The 19111-nt window shown below is 40.0% G+C and overlaps 1 protein-coding gene across 7 annotated transcripts in view; it reads left to right on the top strand.

Annotated features, from left to right (window-relative positions):
* The first annotated feature begins 1232 nt into the window (after positions 1-1232).
* The window catches only part of LOC110501275 (collagen alpha-3(VI) chain), a 95813-nt gene continuing 77934 nt past the window's right edge, over positions 1233-19111 (top strand). For all 7 annotated transcript variants that reach the window (XM_021578698.2, XM_021578700.2, XM_021578701.2 and 4 more), the window contains exon 1: positions 1233-1511. The gene's annotated coding sequence lies outside the window, so the exon portion shown is untranslated. The remainder of the gene's footprint in view (positions 1512-19111) is intronic.

A 19111-nucleotide genomic window follows, 5' to 3' on the forward strand; every position in this document is an offset into this window, starting at 1 on the left:
GTGACAGCTGCGGCCTCTACTTACAGCTACTCTTTTAGGCTTTTTTTTCTGCAGCCATTCTTCTCATTGGCTTAGATTTTAACATTTCGTACATTTTTTGGGATGTTGTGAATTGCTTAAATTATCATAATGCAAGTTCAGAGTGAAATTAAAGCAGTTACATTATATCATGTATTTTGTATATGCACTTTTACCTTGCATGAATTATTGGCAGCCTGCATAAACTTCCCAGAATTAGAGGTTGGAATAAATTATGAAATAGTATTTGGAGTATTGCAGTCTTTTTTAAATTGTCAAAATGGGGCCCTGGAGGTTCTGCCCTGTCGTTTCAAGAAGTTGCAACAAAAACATTACAAAGCATTATCAGGAACTTGTGTACCAGTATATGACTGTATTTTAATTAGGTCCATGGCATTGTATGGTTCTTTTAGCAGACTTTCACTAGCAGCAGTATTGCATTTCCATCTGGTGCCATACTATTTCATTAGTGCTCAACACTGTCTTGCACATTCCTGAAGAACATCTTGACACTAAGCAAGTGTAATCATCTAATTTGTGGGGGCTCCAAACCAAGGTCTTGGCAGACCAACAAATCATCCATCCACATTCTGAAATGTTGTGCACAGTCAATGGCCCTGGAATCATTTTCACAGCACGGGACCTGTTTATTCTCTCTTCTTCTCTCTCCCTATCCCTCTCACCCTCTCTCTTTTACAGAGTGAGAACCAGCTGAACCAAGACCCAGAGGTAAGACTCTGTCCCAAGTTTCAAAGAGCCTTGTCATTCCATTTATCATGGCTAAATGAGAGGGAATCGCTAGTGGTGTGTCACATTAAAACCACATGCCAGTTACTTAAACTGCTTGCAAACTTGACTCAACTTTGACATCAAGAGAAAAAACAAAAGAGTAGAGTGATAACTTAATGATGCTGTTTTGGTGTTGTTGTTTTTTCCTTTTGAAACAAATATCCAGATCTCCAGGTTGCCAGGTTAACCAAAAGGGCCCTGCAGCGTTGGAGGAAGAAAAGAAAGGAAGGAGGGGAGGGGAGAATCCTGCTCTAGGTTTGTGACATCACATCTAGATCAAACAGGGCTGTGCATCTGGTTCTTGTTTAAGACTCCTTTTTCTCTCCCCTACCCCTCCTCAATATTTTCATTTTTTCCCTCTTTGGAGAAAGTGGGAGGAGGAAAAGAGGGGTGGCAGTGCTCCAGTAGGTTGGGAGTTTGTTCCATCTCAACCTTAGAGTCAGTGCCACAGTTCCTCTGCAGAGTGATCGGGAGGGTGTCAGTCTGTTTTTGAAGTGCTGAGTTTCAGTGTGTGCCGATAACCAAGGCTCCTCTGCGGTCTATCAGCCCATCTCCACCACGCTCATCCGCCTTCCTTCGGGGGAGCTGGACAAGCCAGCTGCACAGAGAGGAAATACCAGGAGGATAATGACCTAAAGGCCTTTGTCATTTTGCAGATTTTTGTTTTTACCAAAGGCTGTGGAATACAGCTATTTCAGCTCAGGGTAAGTGATAATTTTGAACTTATGTTTGCCTGAAACTGGCCATGGTAGGTTGCCTCATTATAACATGTGAGCATGCAAGCACATCTTGCATAATAATAGGTTTTGTCTGACATGTTGAGTTTATCTCTCATAAATATCAGACACCATGTATTTGAAGGCAGAGTGATAGCTACACTTAGAGTGGTTGAAGAGTGGAAGGTTTAGACGTGAGCTGCAGTTACAGTGGGGCAAATGAGGAGTGCTTAAAGGGCAATTCCGTCACTTCTCAACCTCATATTCATCATCTCCTGCACCAAACCAGTGTCTGCATATGTGGAAACATAACTTTTCTATGATCTATAGTCGAAAAGATAAGGTCATAACATTTTTTGAGACATCAAAGGGTAGAATTAAAAGTAAAAACTGTGAATTTTCAATCTTTACAGCCCAAGGGGGGGGTATTTTCTTGTTCTCCACATCACCGTGAATCTCATTGGGTAGAACTTTTTAACTTTATATATTTGTTCTACAAAACTTTGAAATTCACCATTTTCACATATGTTGACATTGGTGTTGTGCTATATATAATGAAAATTAGGTTGAAAAGTGGTGGAGTTTCCCTTTAATGATAGGGCAAAATGTAGATTTCTGCCTAAATATAATTGGAATGTTACTATATTTAGAAAGCATTCCAAACAAATTATTGTTCATGAGCTGGCCATAAACAATAACTGCAATAACTGGTAATGATGAATAGTTTTAGAAAAGTCTGGAATTCACCTTTCTGGTATTTAAAAAAACATATTTAAATTAGAGGTGTAGTCACTTTTGAGTACACAAGCTCAAGTTTATAGTACAAATATTATGAAAATTTAAAAATCATTAGATTTTTTTTTCTATTCATCAAAAGTGGAGCAATTGTTCTCGAAATGACTGAAATGCTTTCTAAATATATTAACATTCCAATTATAAACAATTTACTATAAGATTCCACCTTTCTTATAGCTGTAAAAATAAATATGATCATACTTAGTGACAGTACAATATTGGCACCATTTCATATAACTGACAGATATTTTTCTTCCAAACGCCCACTGAGTGGAGCAGAGACACATTTCAAATGTGTGCAGACTCGTTAGAACGTCAGCTTTAAGCTGAAGCTTTGTCCATCTGTGAACATGGAGAAGTTAACTTGTTTAAAATTATTGAGTATTTTTTCATGTTGAGAGCGCTAGAACCAGATGTGAATATCACAGGATTTGCTAGACTGACACATTTCATATGCTGTCTCCCAAGCTGGGCTCCATCACTCACAGGAAGAGCAAAACAATTATTTGTATGGCACTCCCAATGCAAATGTGTGGTCTAAAACCTGACACTTCAAGTCTGCTCCGCAGAGAGAGTAGTAGTGGAGAGCAGCCAGATGGATCTTTCTGGCACTATAAGGCTCAGGACCCTACAACGTTCACAGATTGCTTTGTTCACCAAAATGTCAGTCGGAACTGGTCCAGAACCGCTAAAATGCATAATCTCTGCAACTCGACATTGGGTGCTTGTTTCAAACTTGTTTTTTTTGTTGCTCACATTGGAAAAACCCTGAAATACCTGCATCAAGATGAAATCCAAGTCCAGATCATTTACCAGACCAGAGTTGTGAACATATAAGGGACTGCATTCCACAAAGTTGGGCAGTCACGCTCTCCTCCACGGACGTGTGGTGTATTTGAGAAGTGTTTGACCTAATTCCAATGTAGTGTTCATTTAAGGCTTTATTGGAGCCCTGTGTAAACAGGCATATCACAATAGCAGCACTGAATTAAATGTGTTCTCCAAGAAGCTCATGTCAAAGTGTCCCAGAGTCACTTGTTCATTGTTTGCTTTTTTTAATATGCATATTATTTTAGCATTTGTCCATTTAGCGTAACATAAGTGTCCTCCAATAGCTGTTAGTATAAATAAATACACTGTATTCCAGACTGATAGAACTGGCTTGACATGGAAACGTCTGGAATACGTTTCACAATCTATTACTGGAATAGATTGTGTCCCTACACTGGCGATTCAACACCACCGATCGGTGGCGGTTGAGTGTAGAGATGTTTTCAGCTCCAGCTCCAAACCACACCCTCTGTAACGAATGGGATAGTGGAAAGTGTGAAGAAAGAGCATTTTCCACACTACCAGCCAGATGGACTGAGAAACCTGGGGGAGTTTGGTCCTTCCATATGAAATCTAGAGTCGGGGAAAACCAGGTGTACATCATTAATCTTTACCCTCACATCCATGGCTGTCCAAGTGTAGACACTGGAATTCAGCTCTGCCTTCATCACAGTGTTTTATGACTTGCTGAGGGATATGGTCCGAAAATACATTTTATTCCTTCCCGCAAGTGAATGCAGAATTGAGTTACACTGAAAATAGTCATAAATAGTTGTGTTATGCGCTACTGCACTAGGACTGTTTGATGCAACCATTTCTATGATTTAAGAAGCAACATATTGTTGAAAATGTATTTCAGCAGAGGCACGAAGAAAAAACGTATTGCTGTATTTCAAAAGTGAAGTCAGTGAAGTTAGTCATGAGTATGTTTTTGTAAGTGCTTAATCTTTTCCATTTCACTCCCGAAAATGTACTCCCTACACAGTTGTACTCCCACAGCCAGGCTTTTGGAGAAGCTCTTATCATTAAACACTGGCAGAGCAGCAATAGGAAAATATTTTTGAAGGAGTTGCTTTGTAAATCAGGCTAGCTGTACTTTATTGCTCCTCTGTGCTCTCCAACAAGGTCTTAGTTTTTTTTCCACGCTGCAGCACAGACATTTGGGGGGGTTTGGAGCCATTTTTAAGGCACATATGAAAGAGTTTGTCCTCAAGGGTAATTTATTTCAGAGTGAGCATTTTCTCCGAGTTTCATGACTTCATGATTCACTACAACTGATGCCATTACTCATCCGAATGGTTAATGTCTAGATCCATGTGTGGCTAATTAGTTGTTCCATCAATGCTTTGGAACTCTTTGAAACTATACTTAGTTGCTAGATCATGTGCTGCGCTTTTGTGTCTTGTGGAAGGGAGTGTCGTTGTAATGTAAACTTTGCAGTCATCACAAAGTCTTGAGAAACCATTTGCCAATGCCTGTATTCACAAAGAATCTCTGAGTAGGCGTGTTAATCTATTATGATCTCTATAAAACATAACTTGTTCTAGATTAGCTTTCCTACTCACGTGTTTGGGAATACGAGTCCAGATTTTGATAATGTGCAAAGAACATGGAGTTTCTTGGTGATTATCACCTACTTGAACATGATGGGACTGTTTATTTCTATCATACTTTGTTCGATTTCTCGTACAAACTTAGTTTGTTCAATAGCAGTGGCTGGGGTAAGGGGTCAAAGTCAGCGAGCCTGAAGCATTAGGATACACATCTGCTAGGTGTCAGACAGGCTAACAGGGACCATCTGTGTGAAACTCGCCTGCCTGCATGCCTGGCGCCTGTCCTCTTTTAACTTTAATTGATACTTCATCTGCAGCACATACTGTATGTCATATCCTGCCAGATGGTTGGAGAGGCCTTTTGGCCAGTGTGCCCCTTTGATTGGCTCATTCACAGGGGACAAACTTCAGGTGTTCTTAGTTGGCACAGTTTGAGGTTAATGTTGAGAAATAGAATGCAGAGAAGACATTTAATTTGGAAAGTAGCAATGTCCATTCTAGACCCTCAATTTCTACCTGAAACTTTTCTTGTTTTTATTTTCTGTTGTGCCAGCAGAGTACACCTCAGAACTCATTGTAGCCAAGAGGCCTGATTAAGCATGGGGCTCTGTCCTAGAGTTATAGGTTCTATACAGTAAGATCACATTTGGATAGCTGCTGGTGTAGTGTTAATGTGTGAACCCCACGTTACATTGACCTTGCATCATGATTTGTGGGAGACAAGCAGCATGTGGGAGCAAGGCCCTGTATTGCACAGATCATGGCCATTTAGTGTAATAGAGCCCCGTGGGCCGCTTAGCTCCAAAAATCTGAAACAATCATATTTTTTTGTGAAAAGCACAACATTGTAAATGTAGATGTATGTACCCTGAAAAGATTTAGATATGGAGCCAACCCAGATTTGGCCCCAGAGGGGGTGTTGCCGCAATTTTTCTAAATTGTAACTAGAGCTGTGTGTTCAAATACCCATACTAACTGCACTATTTATGCTGTATATTGAGTATGTGGTATGCTTGTTGGTCATAGTATGGATATGGTTAGTATGCCAAAAGATCCCGGATGTCGTACTACATTCACCAAAGTAAACAAGCAGTGGACCCTATTGCTGTGCTTTTAGGGCCGATAATGCATATCCTCAGAAAATGACTACACAACATTTTCAGATTGAAGAATGTGGTGGAAAATATGCAGCCGAAGTCCAATGAGAAAGGATACAAATTCATTGCTTTAACTAATTATGACAAATGTAAGCAATATAATAAAGTAATGACTTCAAATAAGTTACGTTACATGTTGTGTTGGCTGACAATTGTTAGCTACGCTGGCTACATAGCATATCATTACAGCAATTGCTGGTATGTTCCGGTAATATAGCTAGATACCTAACGTTAGTTGGCTATTAATATATAAAACTTGACAGTATTGTAACTACTGTATATGCTATCTAACTAACTACCCAACGTTTATTGACTTGATTATTCACGTCATTCTTAGCATAGCCAAGTTGTATATTCATTGTGTGTTCTCAATGGACATTGTTAATGAAGTTGTAAGATGTCTAGTTCGTAATTTATTAGCTATGCTAACAAGCTAGCAAGATTTTGCCTAGCAACATCATCTACTTCCGGTAGACAGGCAAAGCGCTAGAACACTCAACTGAAAGGATACTGTTTGTTTACATTATACTAAGATGATAGTATGTGGTGTATACTCATTTAGTATTTAGTATACAGTATATTAGTATGGGTATTCGGACACAGCTACTATATTTTGGTATTCAGGTATCCAAATTTCACCATTAGGTAGATTTATGGACCCCGAAAAGATTTAGACATGGAGCCCCCAGAGATTTGGCCCATGTGGGCCTTGGCAATTATCTTACGAAATGGCCACAGACTGTGTTGTAATTTGAAGTTCAGAAGGAATATTTTGAGATTAATACACCATAAACGGCCACGGTTGGTAATACAATTTTAGAGTTCTGAAGGCTTTTTTTGAGATAAACACACAAAATTTGTCACATAGGTAGATTTATATAGCCTGGAAAAAATTACATATGGAACCCCCAGAGATTTGGCCCATGAGGGTCTTGGCAGTCATCTTATGAAATGGCCACAGACGGTGTTATAATTTGCAGTTCAGAAGACATATTTTCAGATTAACACACCATATTTGGCACAGAGGCAGATATGTGGAGCCACCACAGATTGGCCCATGAGGGCCTTGTCAGCTATTTTACTAAAATGCTGCAACCTGAGCCACTATTTTGCAAACTTTTAATCTACAAAAAGTAATTCCTATCATTGTTTGATTTTAAAAGTAATGTATTTCTGCCATATACAGTACTTCTTGCCATGAATCACAGAGTATATTCAAATTAGTACAGAGTGAAATGTAACATTTCTGGGATGAGTGTAGCGGAGGGGAGTTTAAATGTTCTATTGATGAGGTAGCCCTGCCTGCGACTTAAGCCACCCTCGGCCAAAGACGGAATATTTTTGGGGTCTAATTGTTAAGACGTTTGGTTATGGAGCAGGAGACTGGGGGGTTCACATCCTACCAGTTACATGAGCATGTAAACAAATGGCTACAAACGCTACTTTGCAATGCCCATATAAGGAGCAAATTCGGACTAACTACAGCTGTAACTGGGAGAATATAGCAGCCATTAGGGTGGAATAGTTCACAATTGCTGTGGAAAATCCTCTCAAGCTGTGTTTCAGTTAGAACTGTGCCTAGCAGACAGAATGTTTTACTTTCAACCTGTTTCATGAACAAAGGTATGAAAACTTATAATCCTGTAATTGGAAACAATTAAAGGCCATGTCACAGTTTAGTATAGAACCAACTCAGTGGCATTGTGGTGTGTCTGCCCTGAGATTGTAAGTTTGGGAGTTCGATCCACAGCGGAATCATACCAAAGACTGTAAAAATGGGAAATGGTCCTTTTGAATTCCACAATAGTGTTACCGTTTTGAAAATGTCTGCCCTTTTAGTCAACTAAATGGCCTTTAATTTTAGAAATGCCATGAATAGAGTCGACACTATTCCTTATTCAACATGTCAGAAAGGCATGTTTGTTCTACATAACATATTTCTATCTACATATTTCTATCCTGCTGAACGAGCCCCAGGTTGTTAGCTATAGCTAGCTAATGAGGTAACATGACTGAACAAGGTGTAGCCTAATGGGCTGGTCCGTAAGTAGCCTAGTTTTAGTACGGCCCGTGATATGCTTTATGAATGTAAAATGCGACCAAAATCTATAGTTAGATTGAAGACATTTTCTCTGAGGACAGATGGAGACTAGGCTAGTACGTTGGCTACAGAACCTGTCTACAAAATACAACGGGGAAAGTGCGAGGGTTGAGCGAGATTACAAATTCAAAAAGGGGAGAAAAACATAGCTAGACGGTTGTTTTACTATTAAACTTAAAGCTACATTACTAGTATGTAACTTTTTGGGTGACCAGGCCAGATTCCCATAGAAATGTGAGTTATTGATCTTTCGTTCATGTTGAAAGCAAGTCTATGAAGCAGTAGATCTGTGTGTGCGATTTTTATTCTTCCCGATCAGAAGTTTAGTTTTTTGCGTCTTATACTTTCGATTTTGTACACCAGCTTCAAACGGTTGAATAGACAATATTTTTGCTTGTGGTAAATATATTCCACAGCGGATTAGATGGTACAATGACTGCTTGTTTTGTCACATAAACTGAAATTAGGCAAACTACTAAACTATCAACAAGGAAATGTTGGAGTGATTTCTGCATGGTGCATCTTTAATGTTTTTTTTATTTTGTAAAGCAGCTTGTGTTTCTTAATAAGCAGGCACATTTTACTAGAAGACTGGTGATGACTGGATAGCTATGGGGAAGCAAGAGAGTTGCGTGCACGATGTGTATAATCAGAGGCAGAGCTGAAACGGAGCCTGTCTGCCCACACTCATCGCTTGCTCCCCTACAGTTCACCAGCTGATGTAGGCTAGGCTGTGTGTCGGATCCTTCCCTCTGCTGAACAGAACTGCACAGCGCATCTGTGCTGCTAATATTAATTGTGCTTATCACTGTAAAGCTCTCAATCTCTCCAAAAATGATTGTCCAGTTCATTTAATGGTCAGATTTTAGTCACAGAGATAATTTAGTCTCAACTCTTTTTTTAATAAAATTAAATAAAATCATTTTTGTTTAGTTATAGTTTTTTCTGGGTCTATTTAGTCAGTTATAGTCTAGTCAATTGCCACTGAAAAATAGGTGTGTTTGACTCATCCTGAAAAACATGAAAGGTCACTTTTTGCTCTCCACAATACGGTGCACTTATCTCAAATTGAAAGCTAATTTGAGCAATCTGATTATGTCAGTTAAGTGGTTATGAAGATAAAGTATGAGCCAAAAGTTGTAGAGGCACTAAACATCAGTTTTGAACTAAAAATGGGTTTCGTGGCAGAATGAATCAGAGACATGTTTGGGAACTGGTTTGTGAATGAAGGCAATAATTGTGCTTTTTTTCTATCCCACACTGTTTTATCTCTATATTCAGCTTGTTGTGTTTCTGGCTCATGATGACCTGTGCAATATGGAAATGAGTGTGCTCCATGTTTTTCTTTGTGCAGCTAGGCAGAGTGAAAGCCATAGTGATGACATGTTGGTCAGCTTAGCTGCCTCGGCAGAGACACTTCTCGGCAGAGACACTTCTCGGCACAGAAGTGGCTTTCGAGTGACCCTGAAAAAAAGACTTCAGCACATGAATGGAGAGCACAGCTTATAAGCCTTTTTCTCAGTATTTTTATTTGAAGTTGGAAGTGTTTGACCTTGTCTAGACAACTTTGTCTGCTTAGACTGGAGGCCTCAGAACACACTGTAGTTGTAGTATGTATTGTAGTTGAATACTGTACCTACTGATCACTAGTACCGGACAATAACAAATTAGACTTCTGTGAGATCGCATGTATAGCAAAAAGCATCAATCACAAAGCACTCATCTTTTCTGTTACCCATCACTACAGCGAATTCCTTTGAAATGAAAAACAGCCTCTATCTCAAGGCCATCAGACTGTTAAATACTCACCACTAACCGGCCTCCGCCCAGTACCCTGCCCTAAACTTTACTCACTGTTACTCACTGGCTACTACCCGGTACTGAACCTTGCACCTTAGAGGCTGCTGACTATGTACAGTGCATTCGGAAAGTATTGAGACCCCTTAACCCTTAATTCCATTCTTTGTTACTTTACAGCCTTATACTAAAATGTATTAAGTAGGTGCTTCAATAAAGTATTGCATAAAGGCTCTGAATACTTATGTAAATGTGAAATTACAGTTTTTTTCATTGTAATAAATTAGCAAAAATGTCTAAACCTGTTTTCACTTTTTCATTACTGGGTATTGTGTGTAGCCTGATGAAGGATTACAAATATATATATATTTTAGAATAAAATTGTGGAAAGAGTCAAGGGGTTTGAATACTTTCTGAGTGCACTGTATGCTATTCTATACTACTATTATATGCTATTCTATATTACGTATTCTTGAGGTATATTACACCCCCTGCTATAATGTGGATAAAGAGTTACTTGCCTAACAGAATACAGAGGGTGTTCTTTAATGGAAGCATCTCAAATATAATCCAGTTAGAATCAGGAATTCCCCAGGGTAGCTGTTTAAACCCCTTGCTTTTTTCAATTTTTACTAACGACATGCCACTGACTTTGAGTAAAGCCAGAGTGTCTATGTATGTGGATGACTCAACACTATACACGTCAGCTACTACAGTGACTGAAATGACTGCAACACTCAACAAAGAGCTGCAGTTAGTTTCAGAGTGGGTGGCAAGGAATAAGTTAGCACTAAATATTTCTAAAACTAAAAGCATTGTATTTGGACCAAAACACTCACTAAAACCTAAACCTCAACTACATCTTGTAATAAATCATGTGGAAATTGAGCAAGTTGAGATGAATAAACTGTTTATAGTAACCCTACATTGTAAACTGTCATGGTCAAAACATATTGATGCAGTAGTAGCTAAGATGGGGAGAAGTCTGTATATAATAAAGCGATGACTTCATCACTACTTTTATTTACGAGAGGTATTGACATGTTGAATGCAATGAGATGTCTGTCTAAACTACTGGCACACAGCTCAGACACGCATGCGTACTCCACAAGACATGCCGCAAGAGGTCTCTTCACAGTCCCCAAGTCCAGAACGACTATGGGATGCACACAGTATTACATAGAGCCATGACTAAAAATAACTCTATTCCACTTCAAGTAACTGACGCAAGCAGTAAAATAAGAAGGGCTATATAAATACATTTGATTTGATTTGATTATGTCTCCTAGAGATGAATGTACTTTGGTGCGAAAATTGCAAATCAATCCCAGAACAACAGCAAAGGACCTTGTGAAGATGCTGGAGGAAACAGGTACAAAAGTATCTATATTCACAGTAAAACAAGTCCTATATCGACATAACCTGAAAGGCCGCTCAGCCAGGAAGAAGCCACTGCTCCAAAACCGGCATAAAAAAGCCAATCTATGGTTTGCAACTGCACAATGGGGACAAAGATTGTACTTTTTGGAGAAATGTCCTCTGGTCTGATGAAACAAAAATGTAACTGTTAGGCCATGATGACCATCGTTATGTTTGGAGGAAAAGGGGGAGGCTTGCAAGCCGAAGAACACCATCCCAACCATGAAGCACGGGGATGTCAGCATCATGTTGTGGGGTTTCTTTGCTGCACTTCACAAAATAGGTGAGGAAGTAAAATTACGTGGATATATTGATTTAACATCTCAAGACATCAGTCAGGAAGTTAAAGCTTGGTCGCAAATGGGTCTTCCAAATCGTCAATTAGCATACTTCCAAAGTTGTGGCAAAATGGCTTAAGGACAACAAAGTCAAGGTATTGGAGTGGGCATCACAAAGCCCTGACCTCTATCCTATAGAACATTTGTGGGCAGAACTGAAGAAGTGTGTGTGAGCAAGTAGGCCTACAAACATGATTCAGTTACACCAGCACTGTCAGGAGGAATGGGCCAAAATTCACCCAACTTGTGGGAAGATTGTGGAATGCTACCCGAAACGTTTGACCCAAGTTAAATAATTTATAGGCAATGCTACCAAATACTAATTGAGTGTATGCAAACTTCTGACCCACTGGGAATGTGATGAAAGGAATTGTGAAAAACTGATTTAAATGTATTTGGCTAAGGTGTATGTAATTTTCCGACTTCAACTGTATATTAATTGAAATGCTAATCCTTTGCACATGAACGCTCACTCATTCGGGAGTATTTGCAATCAATATATATTTACGCCCAGTGTGTCGTTGTGATCTCTGTTGGAATCGTCAGTCTGCGGAGAGTCCGTTCATCAGAGCGTCTCTCTCTCTGCTTCCCTGAAGTCTTGGGTGGTTAGAATGAATACTTCAGAGTACCGTTCTCATAGAATAGATGTTTCGGTGGTTGTCGGTCTTCGCATCCCAGGTTGACATAATTTCTAGCTGCAGACTAGTAATTATTATTTATGATTTGTTCTTATTCGGTACGGATCGATAGTCTCAGAGTTTAACCATTTCCAGCCATGTAGCCAATGCTCCACGTATGGTATGGTTAGGAATTCGACAACCATTACAACCTTAGCTAATACTGAGGTGTTCCCTCAGTGTCCATCGAGGTACACGTGGTCTGAAGAGGATTTCCTCAGGAGGGGTTTTTATTCGTAACAGTAGAAAAGGGATGTTCCATGACGCCAGATCATGTCTGTGCTCATGGCGGCGGGCCAGTGATTTAGTCAAACTTTAAAGGGAATACAATTCTCTCACATTAAAGGTTTAACATCACATTACATCATTTCACAAATAGTTTCATCTTTACTCATTCATTTTATACAATAATTAGATGCAAACACCATAATTGAGAAATGTACATATTCAGAGGTTTAGTCATGTGTGTTTCCTGTCCTCTCTGAGGTCACCAAATGAAACACACTCATCATACCTGTCCCTTAAGTGTCCACGGACCATTCCCACCTTCTCACAAGTGGACATTTTCTATCAAATCCCTATTTTGTGGATTTAGGAGTTCACCATGTGAAATCCTTTGTTCTCTCTTTGTGTCTCTTTCTGCATGGCCAGGGGGAGAGAGTCTCCTCCAGAAATAAATGTATGATCTGAGATAACAGAACCTGGGTGTAGGAGAGAGAGAGGGGGGGAAGCCACGAGCTATACACAAAAAGGGCCACGTCATGACACTACTTTGAAATATCTAAAATATTAAATATTTTTAAATTTGTTTTACACTTTTTTATTTACTAGATGTTTCTATGTGTTATTTCATAGTTTAAATTATTCTTTTAAAACCCTTGAATGAGAAGGTGTGTCCAATTACTTTACTGGTACTGTATAAATACTGTGTATATATACACTGCTCAAAAAATAAAGGGAACACTAAAATAACACATCCTAGATCTGAATGAATGAAATATTCTTATTAAATACTTTTTTCTTTACATAGTTGAATGTGCTGACAACAAAATTACACAAAAATTATCAATGGAAATCAAATGTATCAACCCATGGAGGTCTGGATTTGGAGTCACACTCAAAATTAAAGTGGAAAACCACACTACAGGTTGATCCAACTTTGATGTAATGTCCTTAAAACAAGTCTAAATGAAGCTCAGTAGTGTGTGTGGCCTCCACGTGCCTGTATGACCTCCCTACAACGCCTGGGCATGCTCCTGATGAGGTGGCAGATGGTCTCCTGAGGGATCTCCTCCCGGACCTGGACTAAAGCATCCGCCAACTCCTGGACAGTCTGTGGTGCAACGTGGCGTTGGTGGATGGAGCGAGACGTGATGTCCCAGATGTGCTCAATTGGATTCAGGTCTGGGGAACGGGCGGGTCAGTCCATAGCATCAATGCCTTCCTCTTGCAGGAACTATTGACACACTCCAGCCACATGAGGTCTAGCATTGTCTTGCATTAGGAGGAATCCAGGGCCAACCTCACCAGCATATGGTCTCACAAGGGATCTGAGGATCTCATCTCGGTACCTAATGGCAGTCAGGCTACCTCTGGCGAGCACATGGAGGGCTGTGCGGCCCCCCCAAAGAAATGCCACCCCACACCACGACTGACCCACCGCCAAACCGGTCATGCTGGAGGATGTTGCAGGCAGCAGAACATTCTCCACGGCATCTCCAGACTCTGTCACGTCTGTCACGTGCTCAGTGTGAACCTGCTTTCATCTGTGAAGAGCACAGGGCTCCAGTGGCGAATTTGCCAATCTTCGTGTTCTCTGGCAAATGCCAAACGTCCTGCACGGTGTTGGGCTGTAAGCACAACCCCCACCTGTGGATGTCAGGCCCTCATACCACCCTCATGGAGTCTGTTTCTGACTGTTTGAGCAGACACATGTACATTTGTGGGCTGCTGGAGGTCATTTTGCAGGGCTCTGGCAGTGCTCCTCCTGCTCCTCCTTGCACAAAGACGGAGGTAGCGGTCCTGCTGCTGGGTTGTTGCCCTCCTACGGCCTCATCCATGTCTCCTGATGTACTGGCCTGTCTCCTGGTAGCGCCTCCATGCTATGGACACTACGCTAACAGACACAACAAACCTTCTTGCCACAGCTCGATGTTCCATCCTGGATGAGCTGCACTACCTGAGCCACTTGTGTGGGTTGTAGACTTCGTCTCATGCTACCACTAGAGTGAAAGCACCGCGAGCATTCAAAAGTGACCAAAACATCAGCCAGGAAGCATAGGAACTGAGAAGTGGTCTGTGGTTATCACCTGCAAAACCACTCCTTTATTGGGGGTGTCTTGCTAAATGCCTATAATTTCCACCTGTTGTCTATTCCATTTGCACAACAGCATGTGAAATTTGTCAATCAGTGTTGCTTCCTAAGTGGACAGTTTGATTTCACAGAAGTGTGATTGACTTGGAGTTACATTGTGTTGTTTAAGTGTTCCCTTTATTTTTTTTGAGCAGTGTATATATATATATATATATATATATATATATATATATATACATACATACACACACATACTCCGGACTCCGACATTGGTCATCCTAATATTTCTTAATTCCATTTGTTTACTTTTTTAGATTCATATGTATTGTGCATTGTTAGATATTACTGCACTGTTGGAGCTAGGAACACAAGTTTTTCACAACACCCACAATAACATCTGCTAAATGTGTGTATGATACCACAAAATGGGATTTCATTTGAGGACCTGACCAGTTCACCAGCATTGACATTATCAACACTGAGTGTTAGACTACACTGTCAACTGTGCAGTGGGGTCTGGATAAACAGTAGGCAAAGTTGAGTGTAAACAAGTCATCCAGATCCTTCCCTCAACGCTCAGTGTTGCATTTTTTTATGAGAGGGTAGTGTTTATGCTTTCCTTATTGCCGGGTATTGTGGATGGCTTAGATTCAAAACTCTGCTGACCTAGGCTTTAGGTCTCTGTGAAAGGGAGTATTTTAGCCTATTTTACAATTACAATTCATTTAAATGGAATTGTGGATCAGATTTTGTGGGATTGGATGGAAACTGGGTCCAGAAATTAAGACGGCAACTTTTTTTCCATGAACAGTGAGAGCCAGAATGGAAACAGTGTTTTCCAGTACTTTGGCCCAGATTTACTTTGTGTTTCTTTAAAGTGCATTTCAGCCTTTAGCTCACCCTGATTTTAACCTTTTGAAAGAGATAGGTGCTAAACTAGAGGATAACAATTCCTGTGTAACAAAAGTAGCTCCACTGTAAGTCTGTCTTCGCATTACCTACTTTGAGTTTCAGGTTCTTTATTTGCTCTCTTCAGAATTTCCTCCTCTTTATGCTTCGTGCTTGTAGGTATAAATTCCTCCATGTTTCAGCAATGAAATGCTTAATTAAATCAAGACAGGAAACTTGAGTATTGGCATCAGCTGATATTGCACCATTTATATTAATCCCTCTGATTTAGTATGGCATTCTATTTAGTCATTCAGGTTCTGCACACACATTATCTGATGAATGCGCTTTTGTTCCTGGTAGCATGCTATGGCAGTAACGTATATGTACACTAGGAAGCAGGTGCGTAAGGGGAGTTTAATACAGAAAATAAGCAGCTAAAGAAAACAGGAGAAGAGTACTGAACGTGAACAAAACCAATACTGCCTGAAAACAGAGGCTACTGATTTCTCAATAAAGGGAGAGTAATCAAGGTAATGATGAAGTCCAGGTGTGCATAACAATGTGTAGCAGGTGTGCGTAATGATGGTTGCCAGGTGTGCGTTATGTGGGTTGCCAGGACCGGAGGTTAGTAAGACCAGCTGCCTCAAAAGCTGGAGAAAGGGAATTGGAGTAGGCATGACACTAGTTTCTGGTGTCCCCACACATTGACTCTGTACCGTTACCCCCCCTGTATATAGTCTCGCTGTTATTTTACTTCTACTCTTTAATTACTTGTTACTTTATTTCTTATTCTTATCTCTATTTTTTAAAACTGCATTGTTGATTAGGGGCTCGTAAGTAAGCAGTCCACATTCCACCTGTTGTATTTGGGCGCATGTGACTAATACATTTGATTAGATCACTGTCACCTGCTTTTACATGCAGATGTGCACAGGTTTTCCAGGTGGAAATTGATCAACAGGGTTTATGTACTGAGGCGTGAAATCCAGGCATTTCTAACCCAAAATAAATAAGATCTAGCTCTGCACCTGCATGCAAGATGATGAATGATTTCCGAAACTGGCATACTTCTCTGATATACTTGACAATTTCGACCATTTCAACCAACACAACCTATCTATGCAGACATTTTCCCCAAAAACTATCAAATTGGCAATTTCAAGCATAAATTGTGGTGTCTGGAGAGACCTTGTAGATAGAGGCATGTTCCCCCTATTCTCAACTCTGGCTGACGAGGGTGATGTGGACATGGATCACATGCGTAAATTGACTGGGTCACATCTGAGACAAACCTTTCCTCAAATTCGAGGATTACTTTCTATCACAATCTGCCCCACACCTGAGGAAAGCAGTGGATGTGTACAGTTGAAGTCGGAAGTTTACATACACCTTAGCCAAATACATTTAAACTCAGTTTCACAATTCCTGACACAATTCCTAATCCTAGTAAAAATTCCCTGTCTTAAGTCAGTTAGGATCACCACTTTATTTTAAGAATGTGACATGTCAGAATAATAGTAGAGAGAAGGATTTATTTCAGGTTTTATTTTTTTCATCACATTCCCAATGGGTCAGAAGTTTACATATACTCAATTAGTATTTGGTAGCATTACCTTTAAATTGTTTAACATGGGTCAAACATTTTGGGTAGCCTTCCACAAGCTTCCCACAATAAGTTGGGTGGATTTTGGCCCATTCCTCCTGACAGAGCTGGTGTAACTGAGTCAGGTTTGTAGGCCTCCTTGCTCGCATACACTTTTTCAGTTCCTCCCACAATACCTTGACTGTGTTGTCCTTAAGCCATTTTCCCACAACTTTGGAAGTATGCTTGGGGTCATTGTCCATTTGGAAGACCCATTTGCAACCAAGCTTTAACTTCCTGACTGATGTCTTGAGATGTTGCTTTAATATATACACGTCATTTTCCTTTGTCATGATGCCATCTATTTTGTGAAGTGCACCTGCAGCAAAGCACCCTCACAACATGATGCTGCTTCACAGTTGGGATGGTGTTCTTCGGCTTGCAAACTTCCCCCTTTTTCCTCCAAACATAACGATGGTCATTATGGACAAACAGTTCTATTTTTGTTTCATCAGACCAGAGGAAATTTCTCAAAAAAGTACAATCTTTGTACCCATGTGCAGTTGCAAACCGTAGTCACCTTCCTGAGCGGTATGACGGATGTGTGGTCCCACGGTGTCTATACTTGCGTATTGTTTGTACTGATGAACGTGGTACCTTCGGGTGTTTGGAAATTGCTCCCAATGATGAACCAGACTTCTGGAGGTCTACCTTTTTCTCTGAGGTCTTGGCTGATTTCTTTAGATTTTCCTGTGATGTCAAGCAAAGAGGCACTGAGTTTGAAGGTAGGTCTTGAAATACATCCACAGGTAAACCTACAAATGACTCAAATTATGTCAATTAGCCTATCAGAATCTTCTAAAGCCATGACATAATTGTCTGGAATTTTCCAAGCTGTTTAAAGGCACAGTCAACTTAGTGTATGTAAACTTCTGACCCACTGGAATTGTGATACAGTGAATTAAGTGAAATAATCTGTCTGTAAACAATTGTTGGAAAAATTACTTGTGTCATGCACAAAGTAGATGTCCTATCCGATTTGCCGAACTTTGTTTGTTGACAAGAAATTTGTGGAGTTGTTGACAAACGAGTTTTAATGACTCCAACCTAAGTGTATGTAAACTTCCGACTTCAACTGTAATTCATTCACTAGCACAGAAGATACTTTCATCTTGTTCTTGCAACCTGGTCTCAGTGCATTTTTCATTATTTTGTATGTTAATCTGAGACAACCATTTAGTATGATATGTTATGTTTCATATGATATGTATTAATTTAATTTGTGGATTACCCATTCCGTCTGATATGTTACAAAGTACAATTCATATTATGTGTTACGGATTTGCAAAACGTAAAATACATTCCATAATTACAAAATGTATGATATGTTACAAATTCTAGCTAGGTAGTGAACATCAGATAGTTGGCTAATATTAGCTAGACTTGGGGTTAGGGTTTAGTTTAGGATTTAGGTTAAAGGGTTAAGATAAGGGTTATCTAAAAGTGTTAGGGTTAGAGGAAAGGTTTGCTAAAATGGTTATGGTTATGGGGAGGGTTAGCTAACATTCTAAGTTGTTGCAAAATAGCTAAAAAGTAGTTAAGGTTGCTAATTAGCTAATATGCTAAAGATGTCGGTGATGAGATTCAAATTTGCAACCTTTGGGTTGCTAGACGTTTGTTTTAATCCAACCCCTCCACCTTGACCAACCACCCTACTTTTGTTTTTGCCTTAAGTAACCATCTGTCTTATGTAACCATACCAAATGTAACATACTGTATCATACTAATTTGAGTGATGCAGATTTATATTTAATATGTTACGTTTAGTCTATGAGACCAGGCTGGTTCTTGAGAATGACCACTATGACCATGGTCTGTGAACATGTTTTAATGAGACAAGCTTTCCACATTCTGGCTGTTCAGCATTCGAGATTACCCGCAACACCGCAAGATGGCAGTGAAGTTGTTAATATCTTTCCAATCTACCTACTTACTCTATGTGAGACCAGCTTCTCCTCTCTTGCTGCAACATAGTCTAAATATTGCAGCAGACTGGCTACTGGCTGCTGAAAACACCTTGAGAGTGTCCCTTTCCTTCTTTCCGAGATTTGACCTGATGGTGTCCGAGAGACA

Source organism: Oncorhynchus mykiss, chromosome 22 (genome assembly GCF_013265735.2).
Source record: "Oncorhynchus mykiss isolate Arlee chromosome 22, USDA_OmykA_1.1, whole genome shotgun sequence".
NCBI classification, from domain to species: domain Eukaryota; kingdom Metazoa; phylum Chordata; class Actinopteri; order Salmoniformes; family Salmonidae; genus Oncorhynchus; species Oncorhynchus mykiss.